Consider the following 8,668-nt stretch of genomic DNA (forward strand, 5'->3'; position numbering starts at 1 on the left):
TTTAGGACGTGAAGGTGGCAGAGAAACAATTTACTTTGATGGTTCTCGATTAGGGAATGAAACTGCCGCACCACTTACCATCCCATTCTGATCGCCATCTGATACAATTTCTTCAGTCCAATATCAGATCCGGTAGACTTGAATATACTCAGTGATGGAGCATCCACAGTCCCCAGAGTGGGGTGGGAGGGTCCAAAATAAAAAACTCATAAAGAAACTTCTCATCTAAATAACCAACCATTCATTATAAAGACTGTGCCCCCTAAAGCTGTCTCTAGCTTGATATTAGTCTCAGCAAGCATCCAAGCAATCCCTCCCAGAATCTCTATATCTCAATCTCTTCTGAACTCCCATGTAGCCAATAATGCACTTGTAGATCAGTACCCTCGTCACGGAAATATGTACCTATAATGCAAAACATCCTCAAATACACAGACCAATTCCAAGTTTTATCCCAAAGCCTTGTACCATCTCAAGTCTTCCTTTATCTTTCCATGTAAACTTCTGTGCAATGAAGGTCGGCATACTTGTTTTCATCATTGCTTGTTGTGACTACCGATTAATATTTGCATATCAAGATTGCACAGTACACCACCATATATCACTTCCCTCATCCTTGAAATATTTCTTCTACCAATTATTGCAAACGCCCCGACACAAGTCCCAACTCAAATCCCTATGGAAGATGCAACAGACTTGCAAAAAAAATGCACATGGATTAATAAGAACAAAAACAGAAGTAGCTTGTTCCATCATTCACAAAGATCGGTCTCTACCTGCCTTTATTTGTCTGCCTCCATCTATCATCTATCCCCTCCCTGGATCCATCCGTCCATCCATATCTCAAAGGAACATTAGATCACCCCCCCTCCCTTTATTCTGGCCCCTTTCCACTCGGGGTCCCAGTGCAGGGTTCCACTCAAAATGTTGACAAGACGACGTTCAACTCGCTGAGTTTGTTGCTCCATATTCCAACATCTGGAGTTCCGAGTCTCCATTTGTTCCAATGGTATTGAGTTAGAAAATCAGCTATCTGGGTCAACATCACCCCAATCCCATGTTATCATCTAGGTGACCTTTTGTGTGGTAAATTATCTACTGGTTCAGCTTTAACCAATGTTCACATTATATCCTTAAACTCAACCAGATGTGTCAAATTCTATTTCCCCTTTCATCAACCATGTTGATTCTGCTTTATTTACTTACCGTCTAATCGTTCTGGGATTACCTCAATAATGGATTCCAGTTTTTTTTAGTGACAGATTAGGTTTGTTTCCTGAAGTGGTGGTAGTTCCTGTTTTCTAATCCTTTGGGACATCTGCACAGCGCAGGGCATTTTGGTAAATTACAATGCATTCATGATATCTGCAGTTCACTTTATCAACCAGAATCAGGTCAAGTGTACTTGCCAGACTTTAGCTCCAGCAGTCTGCCTAGTTAGTGCCTCTCTCTAGTGTTAACAGATTGTTTTAAAATGCTCCTCCTCCTTGTCCCTTGATCATCTTTTACCATCAGTGTTTTTATTAGTGCTTTCTACTGAAGAGCAACTTAAAATTAATCTTCCAGTCTCGTTCTTTAGGAATCTAGTATTTATTTTAGCTATTCTCTTTATATTCATATGCCAGTAAAGATTTTTTTTTTTAAACATGCATTATTTGCTGCTTTACCATCTATTTATATTTTGTCATCTTTTACTAGATTCTAAAATTATTCTAACCTAGGCAACCTTTAATCTTTGCTACATTTGTTCTTTTCAATGCAATACCTTCCAAATCCTCCATAGACAGCTAAAGATAGTGCTTAATTCTTAAAGAGCTTCACTCACTGTGTGGAGGTCAATGCAGCTAAAGCCGAGCTCAAAGATGGGATATCAAAATCCATTTTTATAGTAGGAAATAAAAGAACAGGACTACACAAACTAGAGTCACAAGAAACCAATTTTAGTCAATAAAGGAAAAAATAAAATAAAAAACAAATTTATATAAAAATGAGAAAAAAATCTCAGTTGAGCAAAGGTGCAAACGGCCGGCATTATACTGATCAATTCACAGGAAACACACCGCACATTTACAAATATACAACTCAAAGTTAAAAGGGGACAACGGCATAACACTTGTACAGGAGTTCAGGGATGGGGTCAGTTTTAGTCACAAGTCCAGCAATAAGAGCATCTGAGAAACATCTCCAAAGCATTCATCTCCTCCGAGCAATGGAATAGCATACCTAGGAAAGGTTGCCTGCATGCAGACCGGAGATCCAAACATGGCCTGGCTCTTCACTCACTGGACAGCCTTGCCATCAAACAGACTGCCTTCCTGCTTTATAATGTACCCAGTTCCCACATCTCAGGATCAGAGACTGCATAGCTTTAGTGAATGTCGTTTTCAAAATAGTCTCCTGCTTGGCTTTTCGCAGGAGAATGCGTCACAACAGTAGCAATGTGTGAGCAGGCACTGAGAATTTCTATTTGAGTGCGGACATGTGCGGGGTAAGAGCAGGCAACCAGGCATGGCAAGACGCAGCGGGGAGACATGCCCTTTCTCAGATACTCCTTGCCTGAACCAACGTTTACATCTTAGACAGTGTTTTTACCCTCAATCCCACGCAGGGCTGTTAAAATAGTCACTTTTCAGTTGTGCAAACTGGTAACCAATATATTTTTGACATCAGAATCAAGCTAAACCTTCCTTTTACAGACCATTGAGATTAGTGTCAGTGATATTGTTAATACAATACAGTATGCAGCACACTGGCACAACCCAGCTCCTTACTACTGATCCACACCACTGGACAACCCACAGGCCCAAAGATCCACCCCAATTGGGAGGCTAGAGAAAATGCCAACCATCTGCCCACTGAAGCTCTGTGCTTGGATGCACCGTTCAGTCAGAACACTGGCATCTGTGCCCAGCATCAGTGCAACTGTGGAGCAGCAAAATTCCAATTCCGTCTTCAAATCTGCCTGGTGTCACAGTGATAATCAGACCAGCATCTAGCAGAGCCAGGGAGATGACAACAGTAAATGCTGCTCAACTCTCAGCCAAGAGACGAGGGGACCTGGAATTCCACCCCCCTGCCACAAATTTTCCCAATGGGTCCCCACCCCTTCCCTTTTATTCATAATGTATAATACGATTTAGTTACCCAACTCATCTCAAGACACCCCTGTAAAAATGCTCGTTGTTTCCAGGCGAGTTCCCACTTTGCACCCTCCTCCCTCCCCAGGGAAAATGACTGCCCTGCAGATCACTGAGGGGAAATCAGACTCTGCCTTGATTCCAATTGCTCATGGCGTCGCCATCTAACAAAGGAAGAATACCTTTCAGGCAACATGGCCCGGGGTAGGCCTTTGACTTTTCGGGTGTGACCTCGCTCGTGAAAATGGCAGTGAGTGAAGAGGCAAAAATGCCAAAACCTCTTACCACCCAGTTAAAAATAAAGCAGCTCAATATCTGTTCAATGCTCTGTCACTAACATTCCCAATTATCCTTTTCCTCCCTTCCCCATCCCTCCAAAACACCACCTTCCCATTTTGGTTCAAACAATATACTCAGGCTACATCGTGATTACATCAGCATGACAAAGAAACACTGCTGTTTACTTCTATGAATAACATTTAAGGATTAGAAACATATGCACCACATTGAGCATGCAACATTCAGTCTGCAAGTGCTCAGACAGTTTGAGGTACAGCCAGATAAAGACAGTTGTTTGCTTCTTGATGTCATGGCACAGGAGCACCACAATCCCTCCAACAGATTCACTCACCCTCTAAACTCACTCTCACCTCCTTACTGCTATTGTAGAGAGCTACAGCTGAACACAAACATAAATAAATTAAAACAGACTCACAACTAACACACAATCTATTGGCAGGTACTCCAAGCACAGTTTACATCAGGGCCCTTTGAAGCCGCACAAAATATAATCCAACCCTGGTCTTGGTGATTGCTGGTAAAGATTTGGATTTGCTTCATAGAGGAGAGCTGAGCTCTTTGTTCCATCTTCTCTTTTGTCCCAATAGAGTTCCACACACAAGCACTGTGCAAAATGAGCAAGATCAGTACATTCCTGACAGGTCTGTGGACCTCCAGTCCAGTGGCAATGGTAGATACTGTTAGACCACACCAAGGTCCGTGCCAGCAGCCAGATAGCACTGACTGCCCAATACCACAATACCCCAGAAATCAATGAAAATAATTCAGAACCATCCCATTTTGGGAGGCTGGGGGGGGGGGGGGGAAGAAAGAGACGATGTTATTTCTAGAAATGGTTGTCAAAGGTCAAACAGAAAACAAATCTAAAGAGACAAGGAACGAAATTCCAAAATTCGGGTCATATGGACAAGGAAATACAACTAATAGTCGGGACTGGTCCAAATTACCACTTGCCATCAGCAAACAAATAGAATACCCGCCAACACCAAGTCCGGTTGGACATTAAGGGTTTAACAATCTATCGCCTGGCCTCACGCAGCTGGGGAAATGCACCAGTGACCAGAGCCAATACATGCTCTGCTCCCAGGGGCACTTGGAGCCAGACTCTCCTCATTTATTAGCAACATTAAATTTCTCACCTGCAGACTAACATCCTTATCACATTAAATATGACACGAATCACAACAATTCAGAGACAAAATGTTCACCGTACGCTTTTTAGAGACACAAAGACCAGAGGAATGAGGCCCAGAGCATCTTGCCTCACTCTAATGTAGGAGAGACCAAGAACCTGGGCAAAATGTGACCATCAATTTAATCCTTGTGTCCCTAGAACTTCACTTAACTGTTGAAAATAATTTTACAAAAGATTTCCCACAAGCAAGGGACAAACCTGCTAAGAGAAAACAGGAATGGTTACAGGACTTGAACTAAAGACACCACTACTTTCCCAGGGACAAGAATAATGGGCGCTGTAATAACAGTTTACACTGGTCAATGTAGCAAGAGATCCAGTGAGTGGTTCTTAATAAACTAGTGGCTCAGCAAGCAGGTGGGAACTTGTACGTTTCATTGTAAGCCAGTTATACAGCACATTATTTCTTGGGGTGGTGGGGGGGGGGGGGGGGGGGGGGGGGGGGGGGGAAAGGTGTGGTGTTGGAAATCTCTACCTGGTCCACACAAAACCAGTGACACGTATGCGCTTCTGATCAGTCCATGGCAGGCTGGGTTCGTGGTTTGACAGATGAGAGGCACAATGCTCACAACTAGCAGGCAAACATTGAAAGCCCATGTGGTTTTTGGAGCTGAACATCACTCATGACTAGAGGGAAGAAATGGGCCATATAAATTTATTTTAATCGTGGCATGTCAACTCCCAACACCAAATAACGTAGTTTTGCAGGATTTGGACTGAAGCCATTTCATGAGTTGCCTACTGGACTGTTTTGCCACGGGTCTCAGTTCTCCAATGCTTGGTCAGATCTAGTGTTAGCATCTATAGCAGAGGATACAGTGATCACATTCAGAATGATTCTGATGATAGTAGGTTTGAAAAGCAAAAATGGAAACTAGCGGGAAACTATTGTTGCGTCCATTATTTGCCTAAATTGGAAACATATTGCCCAAAGTCCTCATTGGCAGGACCCTACTCTGCAAGTACAACATCTCAGCCAATACACTGACCAAATAGGTTGTCATAATAACCATAAACCCATCTAGAATACAATTACATTTTTGCCTGTTTGTGGCTACTGAAAAACTAGTCGTATTCCCCCGCAAACATCTATCAATGCAGTAGCTCCATCAGTTAATCCTTAATCCATTCAGCACAGAGCAAATATCTCCTACCTCTCACCACCAATAGCACACCTGTGTCAAACTGCAGTTCAGGAACATGGAATCAACTATAGAACAATTAAAAAAAGTCACAGGTCCTAGCAAGGGGTGTTTTTTAAAAAAAGCTTTTTTTCTTTGAACACTTGCCATTTCAATTTACACTTTTTTTTTAAAAAGAGCGCAGCAGCACATTATCACAAAAAATAATTAGGAACAAACTCGAACAGTTCATCGTTTAACAGGGCGTTGCCAGAGCCCGACAGTACAGACATGCTTCATTACAGGATCAAAGGTACAGGCTTTCATCCCAGCACTCCCACCCCCCACCCCCCTGCCCCGACAATATCTCCTGTCCACTCCCAGGCACGAGGGGAGCAGAAAGCCGAGCGCCACTCCGCATTGGACCGATCCATCGGAAATGATAGTGAAGCCTTGATCTACACACATACGTTATGGTTCATTACATTCTATTCAGAGATCGCTAGACTATTACAGTTCGCCACCATGCAGTCTAGCTTGAAACAGTGACTCTCTTTTTAGATGACTGCTGGGGTATCTACGCAACGGTACAAAGCTCAGTATGCTTTCTAGCTTTAATGTGTTTTAAAACAAAAAGTTTTGACTTTTAAAAACTTCTACTCTTAAACCACGGCACAAGCATCAGACTTGGTGTTACCCAAATTTAGATGGTCAAGGCTGTTTAAACCTAGCCAATTTTATTAATCTTTTGGAATTCTTCACTAAGCCTGCCTATATTTTTAATTTTTTTCCCCTAAATTCCCCCCACACGTTTTGCCCCCTCCCGAATTGTCCGAGAGATTTGACCCTCAGGATCTTTGGATTATCCCGCGTGTAGTGGCAATTGCCTCTTCAGAGAGAAGGCGTGCAAGATCTTTCAGCCTAATTGATCCCGTTTGCTCTGGTTTAGAGGCGGTTTCCCCCCCGATATTTCCGGAGAAAGGGGGTGTTTTTTTTAGTCCCACCAACTCCACCCTAACCCCCCATTGACAGGGCAGTACAACTCCTAGATGTGGATGATTTCCCAGTAGCCCTCCCAGCAACAGAAACCTGCCAAAAGAAAAGAAAAAAAGACTTTAGTGTTTATCCAGAGTATTATAGAAGTAATTAAAAATAAATTGCTTTAAACATTAAAATAATTGAATATCTTGTATTAAACCAACTTCCCTCCACCCACAGAAGATATCTTAAAGCCTGGAATTCAAGCCAAAGGAAATGACCAGTCTTGCATCAGGCACCAAGATTGCATTCTGGCGCCAACCCAAACCGCTGAGAATCAAAATAACACTGCAAACCCAAAATAAAACCAAAAATGCTGAAATCACACAGTTCAGGCCACATTTGTGGGAAGAGAAAGAATTGTGTTTTAATGCTGCAGCTCCAAGACCATTCAATTGGAAATGTTAGCCGTTTCTCTTCCCACAGATGTGCCCTGATCTCAAGTATTGCCAGTATTCTTTTAATCCCAAATGTCATTCTATTCCAGACACTTCTCCTAAGAGGATAGCTTTCCATTCCAAAGCCAGTGAAGAGGTGGACAGCCGTCATCAACACTCCAAACCTCAGCTACAGGGCAAGCCCGATCACTGAGATACAACCTGGAGAAACACCAGATCTTGCCACTTCACTAGATGCTATCCTTTTACCCCACAGGTCTCCGTCACGGGATACCTACCTGACATTATGTCCCTTAACTTCAGCTATACGCCATAGAATGCACAAGACCTGTCAAATGGCAGATGAGCTGGAGGACAGAGATGTGTGGTGCGTCCGCCACCATTCCCGTTAGAAACCTGCACCACTGCGTCGCTAATGTTTTCAACGATGAATGAATAAATACTATCCTACATACATTAGGGACAATTTACTATTTTACCAAGCCAATTAGCCTCCAAATCTGTACGTCCCTGGAGTGTGGGAGGAAATTGGAGATCCCAGAGAAAACCATGCAGGACACGGGGAGAACATACAGCCAGCATCTCTAGGCAGGATCGAACCCGGGCTCTGGTGCTGTAAGGCAACAACTCTACCCAGGCGCCCCTGTGCCACTTTCGATAGAACCGTCATGGACCAAACCATCAACTTTAGTGGGGCATAAGGCAGAGGATAATGAGGCACATGGTATGTCACCTGAGCCCACACAGAGTTCTAGATCCTTGTATAGATTAAGTTTAGGGCTTTCGGTACAAGGGCTTCAGCAACTAAAAAAAGCTGATTGGAGGATATGCACTATGAGCTTTGAACAGGCAGATCAAGTGGCTAAGCAATAAAATGTGTTGCTGGGCAGACATCAATGGCTCCTGAACATCCCAATATTTAAGAGGAACAGTTTGGTTCACTCTATACTGGATGTGGGGCAAGCATTCTGATGATACAGACAAATGTTGTGAAATGTCAGAGCTGTACACATGCACAAAGATTGACTGTTGAGTCAATTGAGATACCAGATGGTCTAAGAGCTCCCAACAACATCCAGCTGAAGTGTGCCACTAATTCAAGTCACTCAGTCAACAGATACAACATGCAGAGATATTTTAACCATACCCAACTTAAATGACAAAAGGGTCGTTTCTCACTGTTTCTGGATGATGTGGGGCAAATAAGTTAATAAGTTGCAGGAGCAGAATTAGGCCATTCGGCCCATCAAATTGACCGCCATTTAATCATGGCTGATCTATCCTTCCCTCTCTACTCCACTCTCCTGCCTTCTCCCCATAAGCCCTGACACCCGTATTAATTAACATTCTATCAATCTCCACTGTAAAATTATCAATTGGGCTCCACAGCCTTCTATGGAAATGAATTCCAGATTTACCACCCTCTTATTATTCTGAGGCCATGGCCTCAAGTACTAGACTCTTCCACTAGTGGAAACA

The 8,668-nt window shown here is 43.1% G+C and overlaps 1 long non-coding RNA gene across 1 annotated transcript; it reads right to left on the reverse strand.

The window, feature by feature from the left end:
• Positions 1-1,919: 1,919 nt before the first annotated feature.
• LOC129714559 (uncharacterized) lies at positions 1,920-7,511 on the reverse strand. Its single transcript, XR_008726363.1, has 2 exons — positions 7,468-7,511; positions 1,920-6,842 (listed from the first exon to the last, which is right to left on the reverse strand). It is a non-coding gene; the product is annotated as an uncharacterized LOC129714559 (long non-coding RNA).
• Between the last annotated feature and the right edge of the window lie 1,157 nt (positions 7,512-8,668).

The sequence above is a fragment of the Leucoraja erinacea genome, chromosome 39, assembly GCF_028641065.1.
Source record: "Leucoraja erinacea ecotype New England chromosome 39, Leri_hhj_1, whole genome shotgun sequence".
Classification (NCBI taxonomy): Eukaryota; Metazoa; Chordata; class Chondrichthyes; order Rajiformes; family Rajidae; genus Leucoraja; species Leucoraja erinaceus.